Source organism: Rhynchophorus ferrugineus, unplaced genomic scaffold (genome assembly GCF_030347505.1).
Source record: "Rhynchophorus ferrugineus isolate W39M unplaced genomic scaffold, kcgeb_rfMv2 rfM9, whole genome shotgun sequence".
NCBI classification, from domain to species: domain Eukaryota; kingdom Metazoa; phylum Arthropoda; class Insecta; order Coleoptera; family Curculionidae; genus Rhynchophorus; species Rhynchophorus ferrugineus.
The window spans coordinates 30,842,091-30,864,334 of record NW_027472588.1 but is presented as its reverse complement, the minus strand read 5'-3'; the positions used below and the strand labels follow the sequence as shown (position 1 = coordinate 30,864,334).

At 30.0% G+C, this 22,244-nt stretch overlaps 1 protein-coding gene and 1 non-coding gene across 2 annotated transcripts in view; both read right to left on the bottom strand.

The window, feature by feature from the left end:
• Positions 1 to 22,244, bottom strand: part of CadN (neural cadherin) — a 953,627-nt gene that overhangs the window by 417,886 nt on the left and 513,497 nt on the right. The window lies entirely within an intron of this gene.
• Positions 4,266 to 4,372, bottom strand: LOC143203295 (U6 spliceosomal RNA). Its single transcript, XR_013007318.1, has one exon. It is a non-coding gene; the product is annotated as a U6 spliceosomal RNA (small nuclear RNA).

The window sequence follows — 22,244 nt, the reverse complement described above, 5'->3', positions numbered from 1 at the left end:
GTTATTGTAAGAGTCCATCTGACGGTTCCATCGTAAAGTTTGGCATTTCTGACGATATATGTACTCAGAAAATTTTGTTGCACGGACGCTATTTGTTTATTTCAAATTTAGTTGAAAGTTTCGTCTTGACAAAAAATGGATTTAAGTCGTGAACATATTCGTGCGATGATTTTTTACGATTTTCGACCTGGAGTATCACAACAAGAGTGCATCAATCAACTTAATTTGACTTTTGGCGATGAAGCTCCATCAAAAACCACCGTGTATCGCTGATTAAGTGAATTCAATCATGGTCGTAGTTCGCTGTTCGATGAATTTCGTGAAGATCGTCCAAAATCGGCTGTTGTGCCAGAAAAAAAAGGGATCGTGTCGATTGGTGCAAAGTAATGCTTAAGAAATTCAATCGAGGTGCTTCGAAAGACGTTTATAAAATCGTGACAGGTGACGAATCATGGATATATTCGTATGTGCACGAAAGTAAACAGCAGTCGAATGTATGGATGTTTCAAGATGAACCAAATCCAACAAAAGTTGTTTGCGCATGAAGCAGTTCAAAGAAAATGGTGGCCTGTTTCTTAGGCAAAACTGTTCATATTGCAATAGTGCCTCTAGAGGATCGTAGAACAGTAACTTCTAATTGATACACAACCATTTGTTTGCCAGAAGTCTTCGGTGAAATAAGGAAAACAAACAAGAGACGCCGGATTGTTCTTCATCATGACACATCGGCTCAAATAAGAGACTATTTGAGCATTCAAAACATCTAATTGATGGGTAATCCGCCGTACAGCCCTGATTTGGCACTCAATGACTTCTTCTTGTTTCTATCTGTGAAGAATAAACTGCGTGGTCAACGATTTTCATCGCCCGAAGAAGCTATTGAAGCGCTCAAAAAGCATGTTTTGAAGATACCTCATTCGGAATGGAATAAATGCTTTGAAAATTGGTTTAAGCGTATGCAAAACTGCATCGATCATCGTGGCGTATTTTGAAAAACAAAATATATTCACAGCTTAACTATTTGTTTTTTTGCTATTCGCGAAATATAAATAGTAGACTCGTATGACGAGTGGAAATTAAAGATCGTCGCAGAAGGCATCCTGTTTGACCTAGTCTGATTACTAGCGTTATTAGTATTGCTATCGGCTAATCGAATTTGACTCTTTATATATATATATATATATATATATATATATATCTACTAGGTCAGACAGGATGCCTTCTGCGACGGTCTTTAAGTTCCACTCTTCATTTTCGGGAATAGCAATATATATATATATATATATATATATATATATATATATATATATATATATATATATATATATACATATATATAACATGTTATTAATATACCGTATATACATGTGAATACTCACCATTATATTTTTATCATTAGCAAAATTACAAAATGGCTTTTATTAATTTGATAACAATTAATTAAATGACCGTCGCTAAAAGAAAATAACTGAAGTTTTAAAATACACAAAGGATTACTATGTGAATAAAAATAATTATTTTAAAAAATCTTGGCTTAATTTAATTTGACAACGTACATTTAGTTTATTAACATATTTCGTAGTAAAACGTTGAGACGTAAATAAGCCAAGTAATTGTTTTCATTTTCCTAACTCAGCAAATAAATTCGTAAAACAAAGTTCAGGCCGAAACTCATTTCAACTACTTTGCGAGAAAAATTGTATTAAGAAGATAGTTCATTATAAAAATAAAGCTTTTCTTAAAAAGAAAAAGAAAAAACCGACCCTAAAACTTGTTTTCTGAAACAACGGTTTTAGGGAAAATGTTTTTACAAAATTTTACTGGCGAATTATAATATTCTCTAATAAATTTAAAGTATATAAAGTTAGTTTCTTTTTGAATATATTTATCCGACTAAAGCGGATATTAGATTTATATTCTAATATTTAAGATTGTACGTTTTTCTTAAATTCAGAAATAAAATACAAGTGACCATATGAACAGACTTTATAAGACATTATAGAACATTATCGGGATATGACATGCATTATCTAATTCATATTTTGAAACACAGAAAGCATATATCATGCGAAAACACACGTGTCTCAGCGAAATAGGAAGATCAGTTACTTGATAGCTTTGTTAATTTTATGAGCTGATAAAAAAGAAAATACAAAATAAAATAAACATATATTTTCTAGTTATTATTTATTCCACATCTATTTAAAGGTGAATTCATAAAATAAAAAATAATGTGAAAACACATTAGGAAAATAACAAAATTTTGTAATATTAAGATCAATAAATCGTTTATTTGATGTATGAAATACGTTTGTCTTTGAATATTTTATCAAGAATCATTTGCGAGAAGATTTATTGCAATAATAAATGGGAATACCTATTATATTGTCAAATGAAATTCAGCAACTTTTACAGCGCCTCAAAAGCAAGCGAGAATACAGGAAACAGATTATAGTTGGTGTGAGTTCGGCACACCAACGCTCCTGAAAAGTTTTCCATACTTGTCGGGTGTCATTAAATATCCCATTTCTCACATTTCTTGCCAGATATTCGGAGATTCTGGCTTAAAAAGTATTGTCGTTTATAAGAAAAACAAAAAACTGAAGTTCAAATTCGACTGTTCGAACACTAAGATGGATGGTTTCAATGTTTTCGAATTAGTCATGCCTCATTGTAAAATAATGAAATATGGATTTACCATTATGACAATCTAAATATTCACTATATGTAATTAGCATAAATGTGTTATTAGGAGAGAAGTGAACATAGTGAAATCAAAAAAATGTGATTAACTACCATAAGGTTGGCTGGTTCCGTAACGGTATAATAATTCAATCATTTTAAAATAACATAGTTTACAGTAGTATACTTCGACTACATTTATCAAATCGAATGTAGAGCTAACTGTGAATCTATTATAAATAGAGACTTAAAATTATTGAAAATATGTTTATACTTCATAGTGCTTCTAAGCATTTTCAAGTAAATAGAACTAGTTTGAAATGTTGCTACAGCTATGTGAAAGAACGTACCTGGATGAAGCATCATGTTAGGCAAAAAGTTATCCAGGATTTAGCCTTAAAAGGTTTTTTATATAGTACTTCTAAGTAATATATTAACAACCTTATTAATTAATAAAAAACACAAATAAAATCTTGCCTAAATTAAACTAACACTTATTATTCGCAAAACATGTATAATAAAAAACATTATAGCAATATGCACTAATATATCCAAAGGTATGTTAGGTTTATCACTCTTTGGAAAGTATGTTTCCTTCTAGATTATTTTATCCTAGACTTTATAGAAGATATAAATATTTTATTAACGGATTATGTCGCTAAATAATTGATCTTTCCTTATAAGCATATCTGATGAGTCTTATCTTCTCTCCTTATAATTTTAAAACGAAAAAATGCCAGAAACAGCCCTAGGTATAACGACACACAATCTAAACCACTTTGAAACAAAATCTTGTATTTGCAAACAAAACCCAAATCTTTTGTTGTTGCTTTGGCGATAATCGTCATTTCGGCACTATACAAGAGTACGGTGTTGATATAAGACGGGGACAGACATAAAGTGTACATATAAAATAAAAAATTAATAAATAAATAAATTTTATAAAACAAACAGGGAGGCTAAAAATACAAACAGTATATATACAATTTAAATATGGACACAAATATAAAACTGCAAACAAAATCATAACGAAGTTGAGGCTCTAACCAGACAGCACAGATTCCCACATATACCGAAATGGTAATGGCGGATTAGACAGCCACACTTAATTCAGCATAGGCTATATTCTATGGAGAAAATCGATTTCTCATAAAAATTCGAGGAGTCTGTCCGTATTTTCTTCTGCTGAGGTATTTCTAAAATTTTGCAGCCGATACATAGCTCTAATTTGGGTCAGCCGTGGACAGATCAGTCACTCAGTATTTGGTAGACTGAAATAAAGACATGGTGACATAACTCACAGTAGGCAGGCAGCCTTTAAGTCATCAAGTGACCATTGGAGAAACGAAAGTGACCCAATCTCAGTCGATTCAAAGCTAGGACATGGTGACGAAGGGAAGGAACGCGCAGATAAAATCAGCTCTAACTCAAAGAGCCTGTTGTAGTGATTTTGTAGTGATGTAGGATAAAATTTTGAATATCGCGAAGAGGTTAACGATCGAACCCTGTCCAGGAAGCGCGAAACGGAATGCCCGGTAATCCATCACAAATGCACTGCCAAGCCCGAAGCAAGATTTGGAGCCAAAAATGTGGAACGCTTCACGATTTGACATATCATCCTTACGCAGAGGTCATGCTAATCTTCTCTGTATCATTTCAATTTTAGTATATGTACCGCCGAAGCGAGTACACCTGTATCGTTATTTATAACATGACAGGAGTAATAGTGTAAAATAAAAATGTGCAGTTTCAAAAATAATACAGAAAACCCGTTTTACAGATTAAATTAGCTGGATTTTTGTTATATAAGCTGAAGCTAAACTATTTAAGGACAATTTCAATAATATATCAAATGAAAGCAAGTAAATTCAATTAACTAACATCAAAAGATATCCCGAAAAACGTCAGATCCTCCCTATGTTGGAAGGAAGTGACATTAAGGCTAAATTTTATCACGAAATTCAAATTATTAGCCATCACTTCTCGAGTTTCTCCGTTTCGCAATTTCCGTCCTCCACATCTCCATATTCTCCCATTTCGATCAAGACGTTAAAAGGGCCAGAGCAAATTTCTCATAAAAATTACACTTAACACAAGAGAAAATTAGAAAATCTCCAATAAAATTAAAATTATTTTTTTCTGTGTGGTGTTCAAGTTAGGGACGCTGCCTCTCCCTATTCGTTTTGCTATAGCAGATAGGACACATTTTTAGGAACATAAATTTACACAGATTTTAATGGCTCAAAAAAAGGAAAATTTAATCGCTTGAGTATTTCGAATAAATCAAATTTAATTCTAATTAGTTTACACATTATTTTTAGTTGAACACCGATCTCTATATAACTAATTAATGCATTATTATCATTGGAAAAATATTTTAAATTTATATTTGATTTTGAAGAATATAATTCGAACAAAAAATATTTATAATATTAGCCTATACATTAAATATAAAGGATTTATGATAGACGGTGTTATTGTGGATACATTTGTGCCATCTTCATGGTGAAATCTCACTGACAGGCTTGCTTTTCAATATGCGTCAATTTTTGAAGATTATGGTTACTTCTATTTGAAGAAAAAGGTGGCTGTCGGTCATCGAATGCTTTGTGAGGCTTATGATAACCATACTCCATTGATTTCTATATGTGAATAATCATTTAGAGATATTTTAGAGTTCAAGGAAAACTTTAGGGTAGATATATCAACTGAAGTTTCAAGACATGTTGATATAATTTGAGGATTTACAAATCACTGTTAAGTACCAAGATGTCGTTACTTTCTTACATTGCTAAACATATGCTATTAGCCCTGACCTCTAAATGATATGTGTCAAAATTTCATGACAATCTTTAAGGCCTTTAATTAAAGTTACAGTAGTTCTTGTATATACTGTTAGAGTAGACAGCAGTTTTGATAAAAAAGAATACAAATACAATACAAACAACCTGCCTTCCAGTTCTAAAGTTGAAGCTTATTTTGGAAGCAAATACAGTTTTATGAAAAAGCTATAACATACAGAGAGGTCCTGTATTTAATTGCTGTTGAATTATAGCAATCTAGAATATATAGTATGAACGAATCATAGTTCAAAACATTGAAAACATAGCTGGATACATTACAATGGAAAGTGCTACCCCACCTGCCGTATTCTCCGGGCTTTACTCATTCGGATTACTGCTTGTTCCGATATATGAGTGACCTGTCTGAAAAACGCTGCACGTCTCATAAGGTTCCTCGAGATGGAATCTGTAAATTGCCTAAAATATGTAAGAAAGTAGCGGCAATTGATGAACAATACTTTGAGTAAAATACCGATTTTTCACAAAAAAAATTGAAATAAAAAAACATCTTTAAAACTAATGATGAGCCAGTGATAATTTATAAAGTTTTTCTTAAAAAAAAGAAAAGATAACTAAATTAATGTATTAATTTCGTTATCTAAAACCAAGTTTGTTTATAAAAATGACAAAACTTTATTAAGGCAACAAGAGTGGCGAGAACGGAGCCTGATTAGGTGTCATCTAAACTGCAAAAATCAACGTCCAAACTTTAATTCTTCGACGTCTGAAAAGTTGCGGGAGACAGCTAAAAGTTGGCGACACCGTCGTAACTGAAAACTTTTTCATATTTGTCAACACGCATTAAATATCCTCTGCTTTACTTCTTTGCGGCGTTATCTCTCGAAATTCATCGTGCAAAATATATATATGCGCTTAATCTTGTAAAGAGAAGAACCATAACGGAAAAGTGTTATTTTTCAAGCTTAAAAACTTTGTCGAAAAAGTTGACTCTTCCCTACGTCAACTTAATTTCTGTAAAATCTGTCAGTAGCCAGTTCTTTTGTCAAAATTTCGTTTGTATTTGAAGTTAGAAGAATCTCTGCGGAAAAATTAATTGCTAATGACTTGCTTTCAGACCGCTGTCTTGAAATATTTCGTTTTAATCCATTTAAATATAATTAATCAAAACTTCGACTTTTCATTAATATTTTTATGCCAAATTATAAACAAATACGAATAATTTTCGGGTGTTTCAATTCTTTGTATAAATGATATTAAACGGTGATCGATGCTCAGACCTACGTTACATTATTTCAATATAATTTCATATGAATTTCAATAAGCGTAGTAGCCTAATCATGTAAAATTTAAAGCAAACTACAAAGAAACATTATTAATGTATATTCGTACATCATAAATAATGACAATTTTCGTGATTTTACCATTAAAAATATAAAACAACCAAAACAAAATTATATATTATAGCTTAGTCAACGAAGAACTGTGAAATCAAATGGATTTACGAAAATATCCAATATTTCGTTTTGAAACATGAAATAAGGTTTCGAAGTCACAGTAACATGGAAGCATTTCAGCTACTGGGCAACACAAATGAAATCAGAAAAATGAACCAAGATTGTATAGTATAATACTTATACTCTTAAGTTTAACTTATGTAGTGTTTGTTTCTTTTTAACTTATGAAATATATATTTATGTATTTATTACGTACTCTCCAGTAATATAAATTTCACACTGCGTAGAAAAACATATCCAAGAGTCTATACTAACAATTGTCAACACTCGCAAGAAGGGGAAGCTAAATATCTTGGTATAGAACTTAGATGGAATCCAACTATGGGGAACCGTTAGCAATTCTAATATATCCATCATACAACGGTTCCAAAATAAAGTGTTGCGTGCCATTATCGATGTTGCCATACTTTGTTTTAAATAAAGTCATACAACGTAATATTCATTCAGAATCATTAACAAGTATAACTCAACGAGTTTTGTGTGAAGTATTTCGAAATAGTGTCAGGCATCTCAATGTACTCGCTAATTAGCGAAATGTGCGAAAAGTGAGGTGCGTAGGCTAAAACGAAACACCATCCGGTCTGATTATTAGACATATATAGAGTTTAAAATTAGCTTTAATATATGACTAATTAATTAAAATAGTATTTTGTACAGTAGGTCACTTAATGAAGTAATTTGCCATGCCCTGTTCATACAATATAAACATACAATTTCATTGTTCATACAATACAACATTCTTATTGCCCTCTGGGCAGATTGTGGAACTTTTTGCTTCTGTTTTGATACAAGTACAATAAAACAATAGTAGTAAATTAAATTGTAAATCATGGTTATATTAAGCATATTTAATGTATGATGGAATTAATAAAAAATTAAAAACATTGATAGAGCGTACATACAGCGTAGATTTTAAAGTATTTTAGAGTTGAAGGAAGGCTTTAAAGTAGGGATATCTGTTATTAGGCTTCAAGAAATATTGATACAAACTGAGGATATAACACTTCACTATTAAGTCGCTACATTAATACAAATTCCGCTATTTTCCAATCTACATCTCCACTTCTACTTCTAACCATAAGCTAATATTCCAAACTTTCAAATGCTGCTAGTCAAAATTTCATGACAATCTGGGGTTTAGTTAAAGTTACAGTAGGTCTTGTAGATACTGATACAGTAGCTACGATAGTTTTTGATGAAAATTATACTCAAGTTTTACACACTATATAGTCCAGATCTACCATCTAGTACCAGTTCTAGACACCGGAAAAGGTTTAACTTAAATTAAAATGTGTTTATCAAAATTGAAGCTTATCTTGGAAACCAAATTAAACTGTATTTCGAAAAAGCTATAATAAATACAAAGATTCTATGTATAATTGCTGTTGAATTATTGTAATCTAAAAGATAAGATGAAAAAGTAGATATTTTCTTTCCTCTTACAAACAGACAAATTTACTGATACCATAATGAACTAAATATCAATATTATAATGGACTGTTGAAAAAACATATAGTTCCCAGATATCTGTCAGAATAATATGTTATAACAAAATATATAAATGAAATATCTTTGTCTTCGTCTTTTGATCAAAATTTCCATTGTATTCAAGAAGAATGAGTTATCATACAATAGATTAGAATAATCTCGATACAAATTTTTTATTTTCAATAAATACGAAAATATATTATTTCGTCTCATACAATTCCTCCGTCCGCCTGATATACTACTCCCCTTATACAAAAGGCTTTTGAAAATTTTTCTAAAGCAATAAATTTAGTCTTTGTTCTCTCCGAGACCGCACAAGACGCCATTAAAATCGCTAAAACTCAGTTCCAAAGTTTGTTTCAATTAATTTAGGAGAAAAATTGAATTTGATCGCCATTCTTATAAAAATTCTTATATAAATTTTCCTCGAAAGACGAAAATTAAAAACAGCATATAAGGCCTCGCGAAACGAAGTATATCGTGGATTTATTTTAATAAAAATTGTTCTAAAGCAATTTGTTTATTTTATTTTTAGGAAAACAAAAAAAATATTAATATGATAAATATTATAAAAACTATTATTAATTAAAAACTAAAAATTAATATAATAAAAACTCTCATTTTCTTCTGTCTGCTAAAAAAATATATAATTTTACACATTCCATCAAAAAGGTGTCGGAATTGATAGTTTGAAAAAGAATTGTCGAAATTGTGTGTCGTTTAATTGGAGAAACTGTCTTCTAAGTTGATATGGAATTTAAACGTCATCTATCAATCAGTTACTGGTTTAAATGCAAAATCATAATAAGTTTTATTTGCTAGGATATGAAGGTTTAAATAAAATTAATTATTTACCAAAAAATTCTGCTCTAACCCAGTAACTATTTTCGAACGTAAAGAATGACAACAAGCTTTTGAATAGGAAGGTTTATTCTTTTCATTTCATATTTACCAAATCTACGTGTCCCAATATGTATTGACCCAATGTAGAAAATTATTGCTTAACTTAGATGAAATTCCTAATTGTAATTTTAATTATAAGTTTTCCGTTAAAATTTACATTGATAATTGAATTGAAATAAATAATCTCTGTAAATTTGCAGGTTATTTTTTAACTTGTCGAAAAGAAATACATGGCTACAAGTTAAATATTGGAATGAGCAGTTGCCCAGAAAGAAATAGAAGTAAGTACTTTCTCCGAAGATGCTTTTGATATGGTCGAATTGATTCTTCAACTTCATACTGATAAGAACAAGGGTGTATAACAAAAAAAAACAAAAAACAAAGTGTATATGTGGTAAAATTACAAGCAAGATTTGTTATATATATTTTCTTGATTCTACTGTTATGTTATATTATCTAACAACAAAGTGAACAAAGGCAATGTAATAAGAAAAATAATAATCAAGTATTGCTTGTTATGGTGGATGAAAATATAAATAGGAAAATTTTTAAATGGCCACATATAATATGGATAGCATCTTATTAAGTATTTATAAAAAATTTATAAAAGAGGAGGTTAATCAAGATTGCAAATTGTAATTATTACATTCAGCAAATTTATATATTATATTTTTAAGTATTTTTTTATACAAATAATTATTTAATTTATAGTTATTTACTTTATAATATTTAAAGCAATAACAATTTACAATTATAAAGTCACGCTGTTACCTACTTTATCAAAGGCACGTATATTTGAGTGGTACAATTTAGAAAGCAATTAGAAAGCAGATGTGATATAGATGAGCTTCGCTTTGTTGGGCCAGCAGCAACTTCAACTGAAGATAATGTCACTGAATCTGATCTGAAGGAGGAATTAGCCTCACATAAATGTGAAAGAACAAGGTCACGGTTGTAACTATTGAATCACAATAACGTAATATCTCACAAGGCTAATATTGTTCCTACCTGAGTTTTTGGTGAAAATATATATCTATCTATACAAATACTATCAAACAATGATCGAATTCACCACCTGTTGCAGTCACTGTTGATGTACCTATCTTTTTAAAGCTCAAATCATCACAAAAGGGTTCGTTTATTAGTTATATTATTTTTTTATTTCGGAAAAGCATAAGTGAAAGTCATATTTTATATGTATTTTACCAGATCCGGATATACCTTGACATAAATAATCATTCTCTATACTAATAAAGTATTTAATGAATATGTCATGATATATTAAAAAATATATTTTAGAATTTATTAGAGACAATATAGAGGCATTTATTTCTAGGGTTTCCGCAAAATCTTTCATAAGGTATAAAGAATTTTGCAAAGTTTATTAACAATTGTCAGTCTTTGAAATAATTTAAACCCTTATATTACTTTTTATTTAATGTATTACTATGAATAAATAATAGTTATGTTAATAATGAATTTATTGTTGAAGATGCGAACTCTCATAATTTGTTTATTTTATTACATATATTTCGGTACTATTTATATTTGATCAACTTCACTGATATCAAGATCATGGTGAATGTATGGGTTTCTCCTGTTCATTATTGTTCATTATTTTTATTTTGAAAATTCTGTTTAATCACGATCAGTATACTACAAATAATGTTGTTCTATGTATGTATCTGCTAAAACCAAAAGACCCTGAAATTTGAAATAGCTCTTGAAACGATTTTCGATTTTAAGGCCCTAAAAAATACGTTTTTCTGGTTGAAATAGAGAACGGCCCTTTTATATCCAATATACCGGTTGAACGTTTCATAAAACATAAAAAGTCGATAAATTCCACCTTTAAACAGAACATAATTGAACCTTATTTAACCCTTATTTTCATCCTTGAGGGAGCATTCGCTTTATGTCGCTCATCAAATTGTTTTGTTTTAAAATGGAGGGTGTTGTATCCTTTAAATGAAAAAAAAAATCAATATAAACATCGGGCGTAGTCAATTTTAACGTAATTTTCTGGAGTTATTTTATATAAATATGTATTACAAATATAGCATATTGATATAGGTGGTTCAAATATGTGTTGAAAGAAGAAATACGATGATGGAAAATGTTATTGAGAAATTAATACCTTCTCGAAAATAAGATTCATAAACTTCTTCATTAATAAGCCATCAGATTAAAAATTATAAAATTCTATTTGAATTTGGTGACTTTCTTTAATACAACTTAATAAAAACAATATTGATCATAATATAATTAACAGAAATTAATATATATTCACCTAATCGTTTATAATAACAACATTAAGTTTAATTGTATTACTGACCAATTCGTAATATTAGAATATCTAACCAAACAATCCAGTAATATAGGTATTTTGCCGACTAAAAGCTTAAACTATCTGCACATTTACACATCTGTCAAAGTTTTTTTCGTCATTGTTAAAGAAATTTAATAGATTCCTTATTTTTGCTTCAAAAATACTTTTGACGCTATGAGAGATACATAACGTACCATAAATTTACTCCAGATTCCGAGATTTAATTAAAACGTCAATTATATTTTAGTGAAAGCTGAAGTTTATTTGAAGTTTTGTTCAAAACAGACTGGAAGGTCTTCAAAAATAAAATTGTTTATCAAGTTTAAAAAATTAGCGCACTGAAGATGATAAGGCTAAAATTTATATAGTACATATATATATATATATATATATATATATATATATATATATATATATATATATATATATATATATATATATATATATATATATATGTACTGCCATGTATTGAATTTTCTTTTCAAATAGTAAGTCTGTTTTTGTTGGACTTTTCCTAGGTCGAAACGAGCTGTGTAATAAAAGCGAAAAAACCGACAAAATGGTGTTTCTTTTCTAAAAAACTTTACTCGATGTACAATTTTGTTCCTTTCCTCTCGTGTAAGTATTTCTCGCACGAAGCAGTTTGAAATACAAGAAAGCAGTCAAATATTTAATGGATTCGGACAATTATAAAAAAAGTATCGGTTTCACACGTAAAATAAAATAAAAGCATCATTTTATGCTTTTATTTTTCGAAAATAGGTTTGTATTAATCAAGAACTGAACATAAACATAAATTCACATGGTTGTCAAATATCTGAAAAATTCTTCAAAACGTTAGTGACAATAATTAGAGGTTGCAAACCGCAAACATTTTAGCACAATGCTTATTTGAACTCAGCACTATACAGCCTTTTGAAGGAGAACTATTTCAAAATGTTACTCGATGGATATAAATTAAATGTTAGTGTTTTATGTAATTAGAAATAAGGCTGAATGAAGATATATATTAGATCACATACCAGAAGAATATGGTCACAGAGCATTACTCACAGCTTCGAATTGATATGGGTATATTTAAAAATTATTATAATGGACATAACTAAGAAAAGTTTGGTCTTATATAAAAAAGCATTGTCTACAATAACACCTTCCCGAGTTTATACGATCTCCTCTCCATGAACTACAAAACACATGCATAGAAAAAGAAGGGTTTGACGGATTAGAATGAAAAATATTACTTGAACAGTAATTCTGATAGTAAAAGCAACAGTAAGATTTGTAACAATAGATATGCAAGTAATTGTTCATAACGTATGTCAACACTTTATTCGAATGCATGATGAGACAACATATATTGACTCTTTTACAGATAACATAGTAAGTAAATTAAGACGAGTACAGTGAATATATCACAAGATATACTGGAAATTGGTAGAATTTGCAACAAAAATGTACACAGGCAATAAGAGAAGAGAATAAAGCCAATCACACTAATAATAAAATTGCTTGACAAAGAACATGGATGGAAACAAGAAATAAATTTAAAAAGGTGAATATACTCTGCCATGAAAATTAAATATATTACTGGGATATGAAGTTATATAGGTGAATTAGACCTCCATATATTAAAAGCGCGCTAGAGCTTTTCCTCATAGGAGGTGTAAACAAGGCTAGGCTCTATATAAGCTCTATAATCAATTGTAGCTTAAGTCCTTCGATAATATATGTGTTAGATGTAATTAGTGTTAAATTAGAAAGTTATTCCGTTCTTTTATTTATGTTAGAATTTGTTATATGTTAAAACCAAAAAAAACTAAAAGTTCAAATTGATGCGACAAGATTGCAATATTTTGAATTCATAAATTTTGATGATAATTCTAGATGGACTATAGTATAATACATGTAAACGTAATACACAATTATTGTTTTAATTAAATGCTATTCTGCACTAGTATTACAAAATTGTAATCATATCCTGACAAATTATGACCAAACCTAAAAATTAATATACTTAAGTATAAGTGTAACGTAAAGATACAACTTAATAACTATTTCTAGACTACTTATTATATGTATGTCTACTCATTATAGATAATAAAAATGTGTTTATTATAAACAAGAGGACAATTATTTTTATATTTTTATATACAATTCGGATTTAGAGTAATAATAGTTCTCTATAAAAAAATGTTATGTCCACTGTACATATATTTTTAATAATATCTGTAAATAGGTTAAAAAAGTTTTTAAATTTTTTTAAACGCGCGTCAAAGTTGATATAACGAATTTACAAGATTTACGGCTTGAAGGTGAACGGAGGCGGATTCTTGTTTGAGTTTATCTATGCGAGCGTATGCAGTTGGCTGCTCCTGGGAAAGGCGAGATGAAGAAAAATATTCCAGTATTGAAACTTTATGAAAAATCCATAATGTAATCATGGACATGTCGAAGCTTTTCAGATATATGGTGGTGATTTGTTGGCAATGCTTTAACTCATAAAACGAGAATTGATTCTCCGTATACTTGAATAAGTCTACTTATATACAATACAGTATATTTTCGAAATAGTATATTACAGTTTTTGACAAAAAACGACAATTATTTGTTAAATTATAATAAATATTACTATTCAGTAAAAATTACACGATAATTATAGTAGAGTTTCTAACAACAGCTAGATCACGTCAGTTTCCACTGAAATTTGCTAAACTATTCGAGAACCAATTGGCCATATTATTCTGAAATTGACAGTTCTCCCTATTACTTTTCAAACTCTGTCTGAACTGTCTGCTATATCTCTATTAATGATATATTTAAATGTTCGAAATGGTAATTCATTGGTTATATAGTTTCATATATTGCTTCCAGATTTTACTTCAATAAGTTTTGGAATAATAATATAAAATTTGCATTTGAATAGCTAATTAAACTAATTATAATATAATTAATATTGTAATTCAAATTAATACTACATTTTTCCAAAAGCCTACTGTCTTTCTGGAATATTTTTCTTTCTTCTAAACGCCATTTTGAAACAAGAACTTATTAATAAACTTCATATTTGAAGGATTTTTATAATATATACTTCTATTGTTACATTTACAATTGAGATAAAACTTACCATAGAAACAAGAAATTGATGAGAAAATAACGGGTGATATGTCTGTTCTTATATGAGATATTTTAGGTCATTCTCTTCATCTAATATTAACATTTGATATCAAACCAAGCATTCATCATTGCTTTTACCATCATCTAGGTCTTATGAGTGAGAGTAAGATATATAGATAATAAGTAAGATATATGAGCTCATAGAATATATGAATGTGATTCTCATCAGTTGAAAAGTACGATGAAAGGAAAACGTTTCTATAAATGTTTTATCAAAAAATGTCGGAACACGAGCAATACTCCAAGGCATTAGTTCGCAGAAGTGAAATATTAGATTTTATTTATGAGCTCGTTCTTATCAAAACGCACCGCTATAGAATATACCGTTATTTATCACTTTTGTTTCTGTATCCTTTCCGCTCATTTAGACGGTAATACGTCTCGCCGCCCGAGATTAAAACCGCTGGAGATATCCCGAAGAAAAAACGTATTTTGATTTAGTGGTCCTGCTAAGATGAGATATAAAAATTTATATTTTCGTAAGATCATTCGGTAGTGAAAAAAGAGTCCTTTTTCTCTCTGATAAATCTTAATCTTTCTTTATATTTAGTAGGTATTTAATTGTAAGAAAAGCATTTACTTTTCCTGACTGAATTTATGTCATTTTTATGAGTTACATTTTAATTAGAAAAAAATCAACAATTTTATTAAGAAATGTTTTTTTTTATTACTCTTCGTGAATCCACAATCTGCCCTATTGGCAATAGGTATTTCTTATGTCTATATTATATATACATGGCATGTAAAAAATCACTTCATTAAGCAATCTTCTGTATAAAATATTATCTTAATTAATTAGTCTTATTCTAAAGCTTATTCTAAAGTCTACATATGTTCAGTAATCAGATCAGGTGGTGTTAAAGGTTTTAGTCTACTCACTTCACTATCACGTCGCATTTTTAGCTGTTTAGCGAGTACATTGGGATGCACTGACACTCTTTCGAAGTACTTCAAACAAACACGTTGAATTACACTCGTTATAGGTTCTAGAGGAATATCGCGTTGTATCACTTTATTTGAAATATAGTACGGAGCATCAACAATGGCACGCAACACCTTATTTTGGAACCGTTGAATGATGGATATATTAGATTTGCTAGCGGTACCCCATAGTTGGATTCCATATGCCCAAATGGGATTGAGTATAGACTCATACAGTAATACCTTGTTATCTAATGATAACTTGGATTTGCGCCCGATGAGTCAATATATTTGATATAATTTTAGTGCCAGTTGTTTCCGTTTAGAGAGTATCTGCTTCTTCCAGGTTAGGCGTCGATCTAAGTACAAACCAAGATATTTAACATGCTCTGCTTGGTGAAGTTGACGATGATTGATATTCACTGGTGGACATGTTATTTTAGGCAGTGTAAACGTTATATGCGTGGATTTTATCTCATTGGCTTTAATGCGCCATGTCTTCAACCAAAATTGTATTTGCTCCAGGTGGGTTTGTCGGTTTATTGTTGCTGTGACTGGATCTTCATGGGATGCTAAGATTGCTGTATCGTCTGCATATGTTGCCACAGCAGTTATTTTTGTGGTGGGCAGATCAGCCGTATAGAGATGATACAGCACTTGACCCAGTACACTACCTTGCGGAACTCCTGAATATATGGGATTTAATTGGGTATGTTCATCGCCTTGATTTACAATAAAATATCTATCAGTGAGATACGACTTTAGTAACTGATGGTCCGGATGAGGGAGAAGTTTCTTTAGTTTAACCTGCAAGCCCGTATGCCATACTTTATCAAAAGCCTGAGATATGTCTAGAAAAGCAGCCGAACAATATCTTTTGGCATTTAGGTCAGCGTTTATTTTGTTTACAAGTCTATGCACCTGTTCTATAGTCCCACGCTTATTGCGAAAGCCAAACTGATGTTCTGGAATAATATTTATTAAGAAATATAAAAGACCATTGATTCAACATATATTAATATGAGACTCTCAATGATGTAAATTACGGACTGTTAATACATATACGATAAAAAATACGTATAGTTACGTAAAAGTTATGTTAAAAAGTTACATACTTACATAATAAAAACTTGGTAAATATCAATCTAAACAATATAAACCAATTTTTGTTTAATTTATCGAAATTTCACGCTTATTTATCAAAAAATGGCATCATTGGTAACCTGTCAACTCTACATATTAAATTATTAAACAAAAAGCCCTCTTCATCATCCCTTTTCATCAAAACAGTTTTATAATAAGAATGTACGAGAAAGTATATCTATTAGTGTATACTATGAATAGCTTACTATGATAACTTAGAGGTATTTAACGAATTAACAGTACCTGCTTATAAGCTCGGGTATCATATATTTCATTCAATATTAGAGGAACATTTTAACAATACAAGAATTACAAAATATTATTTACAATATTATTTTATAAAGCATTCAGAAACTACTTCCAAGTTATTCAAGAGTGGATTCTGTCTAAACGTTTTCATGTTGCTAAATAATGACAGATGACTATACTGGAAAACCTATAATCTTCATATCATAGGGAATTATGCTTTTATCATTTGCAATTGCATTTGGTCAAAATATGGAACTAAATATTTTAAATAGATGCTGGACTATTAATTGAGATTAATAATTATCATTCCAAAACGAAAATGATTTATGAAATAATATTAACAACAAGCAATAGTGCACACCTTGTTTTATGTTTGGAAACACTTCTTCCGTGTAAATTAAGCGACGCCTATGTATTGCTCAGTGTAAGTGCCAATTCTTGCTGTTTATATTTCAGAATATTACATGCTTTGTTCTGCGACAGTAAATACTAGTGACCGGTGAAATAAACGATCTCTTAGGATTCAGAGAATTCAATATAATTTAGGCGGCAATATCATTGTTTTAACTGGTTCTCTCATTCATATCGCTGGAAGAACTACTGCGAATGAATATCTTGATATTCTCAGTGATGAATTTCTTGCTATGACATGCATATTGGTGCCAAATATTGCCATCTACCAAGATGTTAATGCGTCTATACATACAGCTAAAGAGGTTTAATCCAGGTTTGAGAATCATAGCCATATAAAGCAAAGTGTGGAGTGGATATCCATCTGCAGTATAATTCAAGCAATTAGCGAATGCTTTGCTGAAAGAATGGAACAGCATTACGTTGGGCACCACTCAGTCGCTCCAGCAATCTATTCTCCAAGTTATTACAGCTATTTGTTAACACTAAGATGTTAATAAGTGAAAAGTATGTACATGTCAGATGTTCAAACTGATTTGTTTATCCCCACCACATTGACTAAATTACAGTCACAGATCATAACTTTAACCAATCGAAAAAAGTCTGATTCTGAGGGAAAAGTGGAACAAAATAAACAAATAAATTATTTATGTATTAGTTTCTGTGGAAAGTTCGACCGACATATCAATATCGGCTGTTTGTTCTACTCGGCGTTCAAGACAGAGAACCGTCGAATCTTATAACGCGGAGCAGTTATTTTCACTTTGTTTAACCCCATATATCCCTTGTTCCGTAGGAGTTCCACGTAGAAAGAATATTATTTACCCCGGTGGTTTGGGAGCTATATCGTATCTACACCTTGTATTTCCGCTATTTTATTTCGGTTCGATATCCGCACAGGGATTTATTCAAATCTAACACTTCACGTCTAATAAGCGAATGGTAAATAAATAGATATGTGTTTCCTTACCGTGAAAATAAATTGACGGTACGCAGAGGTTTAAATTGAAAGACAATAAACAGGATCACTAAGAATTAAAAAATGGCTATTGGTTTAATTTTTATTTGGTATAACGTCCTTTTTTCATAAAATAGAATCTATAGAAACAATTTATATATGCAAAATAAATTGGCACCGAATTTAAATATGAATAAATTAATGAATGCCGAAGGAGCCTGAAAAATATCTCTATTACATTCATTCATTAAAATCATCATTAAAAAGTTCAGTACATATTTATTTATGGAAAAATAATACTAATTTAGAACCTAAAGTTATATTTGAATTAGAAATATATATTGTCAATTTCAAAAGGCCAAATATTAGATAATTTTTGGAGCATATTGAGATTGTGAAAGAATGCGATATTTGGTATAGTGCACGTTTGCATTAAAAGTAAATGCAACAAGCTAGAGGTTATATATGATATATAATATATAAAACTAAACGTTGCTGTCACCATTATCTAGATTCCTGATTAAATATTTGAAAAATGATAGCCCTCTATCAAGAGAGAGATGAACATTATTATTAAACGACTTCGCATATGTATTAAGAAATACTGATTAAAATTTTGTACATTTCTTATTTCAGTACTGTGGGCAGTATATAAATAATGTGAAAGCTCGTTCTAGAGACATGTTGTTATGAAGTTATTAATATTTTTTAGTAAGATGCTTTGAGATTATTCACACATTCCGTTATTAAATCTACAAAGGATTAACCAAATCTTGCAGGTTGTATATACTAAGAGTAAAAGCAAATATTGGAAAGACCGGTAATAACAGTATAACATTGTAGTAATTTCAATCCTTTGGTAGGTGAAGAATTACTTCATTTTCTTTAAACATCTTTGATTTTAACGATTGATGAAATTTTAACACTCCAGTCATATTTTTCTCTATTAGTCTATAAACACGTATAGCTGTCCATGTTCACAAAGGTAAGTAAACTTACAGACGAACAGAACATAGTGGGAGTCTAGTACTGACAACCAACCTGTCAATAGAATAATATTTTTCTTTCAGTGATAACCATATTATACAACTTTTAATATTAGTCTTGTAATATAGAATAAATAACTAATTAATTGAGAGAACTATAAGTCAACTAGGCCAACGCACCATGAAAAATGCTTAAAAGAAAAAGTAAAAGGAAAGAACTGCAGTTAAAATGTAGGCAAATATATTGGTTAATTGGAAGACAATTACAATTATCAGCATCTAATAAATCGCTATTATACCAACAAGTGGTCAAGTTCAAATATCGGTATGTTACACGAAAAGTAATATAAATAGAATACAAGTTATCCAGAATAAAGTTCTGAGAAGTATTGTAGGTGCACCAAGATATTGCACGACTGATTATTTCCACCGAAACCTTCAGAAACCGACTGCCACTCAGGAAATCAAGTCAATTACAAGGAGATATGAGGACGTACTCCATTCTCATGTCAATTTCGAAGTAATATGTCTCTTGGATAACACCAGGACAGGACACAGACTTAAAAAAATGGTAATTTGATCTTGTTTAATGTAGAGTATTATTACACTAGATACTAAGGTATGGCCGATGGCCGACAGATATATATCTAGATTTAAGTTTTTGTAAATAGAAATCGTTGGTTATTTTTAGAAGAGATATTTAGTAAGATATAAAAGATGCTGTACCGTACCTTAATAAATTAAGTTCTATATTCAGTTGGGATAATTATTTAATTCATAAAATATACACAATACAAATGGTTAATACAAATAAGGGTAATTCTAAAAACATATGTTTAATATATATTTATATAAAAAAGATCCCATTTCGTGATATAAAAATCGTATTCATTAACACCGCATTGAACAAATAATGGCTAGCGTCATCGCGCCGGGCCAGGTGTTTGAAAAACCCAGCATAAAATGATTTACAAACTGAACGTGATAAATTACAAATTTAATCTTGCCGGACGGTACGCGTGATGAATTACAAATTGATGGAGATAGAGCAGCCGAATGGTGGATAACATGGTTAAAAAACTTTACTGTCGAGCCAAAGTTTGCAGGATTTTTTCCCCATCTACCAGGGGACCAGTCAACCGACCGGATCATTCCGGAAGTGGAAACGCTGTTGTTCTAGAGAAAGTGATGAATATATCCGCAATGATTTAACGATATTTTTTCCAATTTATTTTTATAGAGCTAAGCCACACACTCTCCCTTTTTCCGGAAGAATTAAGAACGATAAATTATTTCGGCCTGTCGTCGACATAGAATCGAACTCCCACCTGTTTTTTAGGGACACAGCTTATATCGAAAAATACAGCAAAAAAGGTCGGAAGGATCAGTACAATTTTATGAATTTCAATTAAATGGAAAAAAAACAATATTGAATAATGTTATTTCTATTTAAAACCACTTGGCGTAATATATATATATATATATATATATATATATATATATATATATATATATATATATATATATATATATATATATATATATTGTTCGTCGAAATCATATCTAAGATATTTGACCCTGACTTAAATATATATCTATATTGATGCAATCTATTACAATATCTTAGAGCAAATCTAGATGTACCAATCAGATTTAGAAAAAATCTAATATCTGCACCTCAATCTGGTTTTATGAACAAATTTTCAACAAATGACCAGGCACATAGAATCGCATGCATTGAAAAGTCTTCAAAGATAAAAATATAGCTATATTCTTCGACGTATCGCAAGCCCTCGATAATGTCTAGCGTAAGAGACCAAAGTATAAACTCCATAAAAGGTTTCCGCGATACATCAAACTCTTACGTCTCAGCCAAGATGTTTAGAGTTAGTCAAGAAGTTTACTCTACAATGGTTCTGCTCTTTACCCACTCTATACATGTGACATTAATTCAAAAAATGTAGCTGTAGTAATACTTTTCGTTTGAGCTATAGCTTACCTGTATAGTAGATTCAAATTTCTTCAATACACTGGCTGTTACAGTTTTGAAATTGTTAAGTACTCCTTTGGTTGACCTTTGAGGCTTGCCTAGTCTTTCATACCAAATTTTGTGAGAATCAGAAATGTCATACATAAAAAAAATTAACTTTAGAATTTTTGAACAATTAACAGAAAATTTTCACCCTTTATATAATTACAAACTACGTTATATGTGTATCTTCCATTAAAAAAAAAAAGATTCATCACTGTAGCTAGGTGCCGTGCCAAAAATTGTAATAGAAAAGACATTACTAGGCTATTTTGGATCGTTTATTAAATCGCACGCATCCAAATTGGGAAAATCGATATACTCTTTTTGTCACCGTGTTAAATAAATGCCTTTACTAATGCATGTTGTTAATCAAACCAGAATTTATTTTCACTTTCAGTATCCATATTTTTCGACAACTTTTAATATTTAACATCACTAAAATATCATATTTTTTTATAAAATTACGAACTTGGTCAATAGTTATGCTTCATTGTATTATTCTCATAAACATTCGACACATTAAAATAATTGAGCAATCGTTCAAATTTCAAGATAAATATAGCCATGTTGAAGAAAGTATTTGCACGTATTTTTAGTATGATTTATACAATTTATTTTGTTTCATCTACAATTTATTAAGATTTATATTG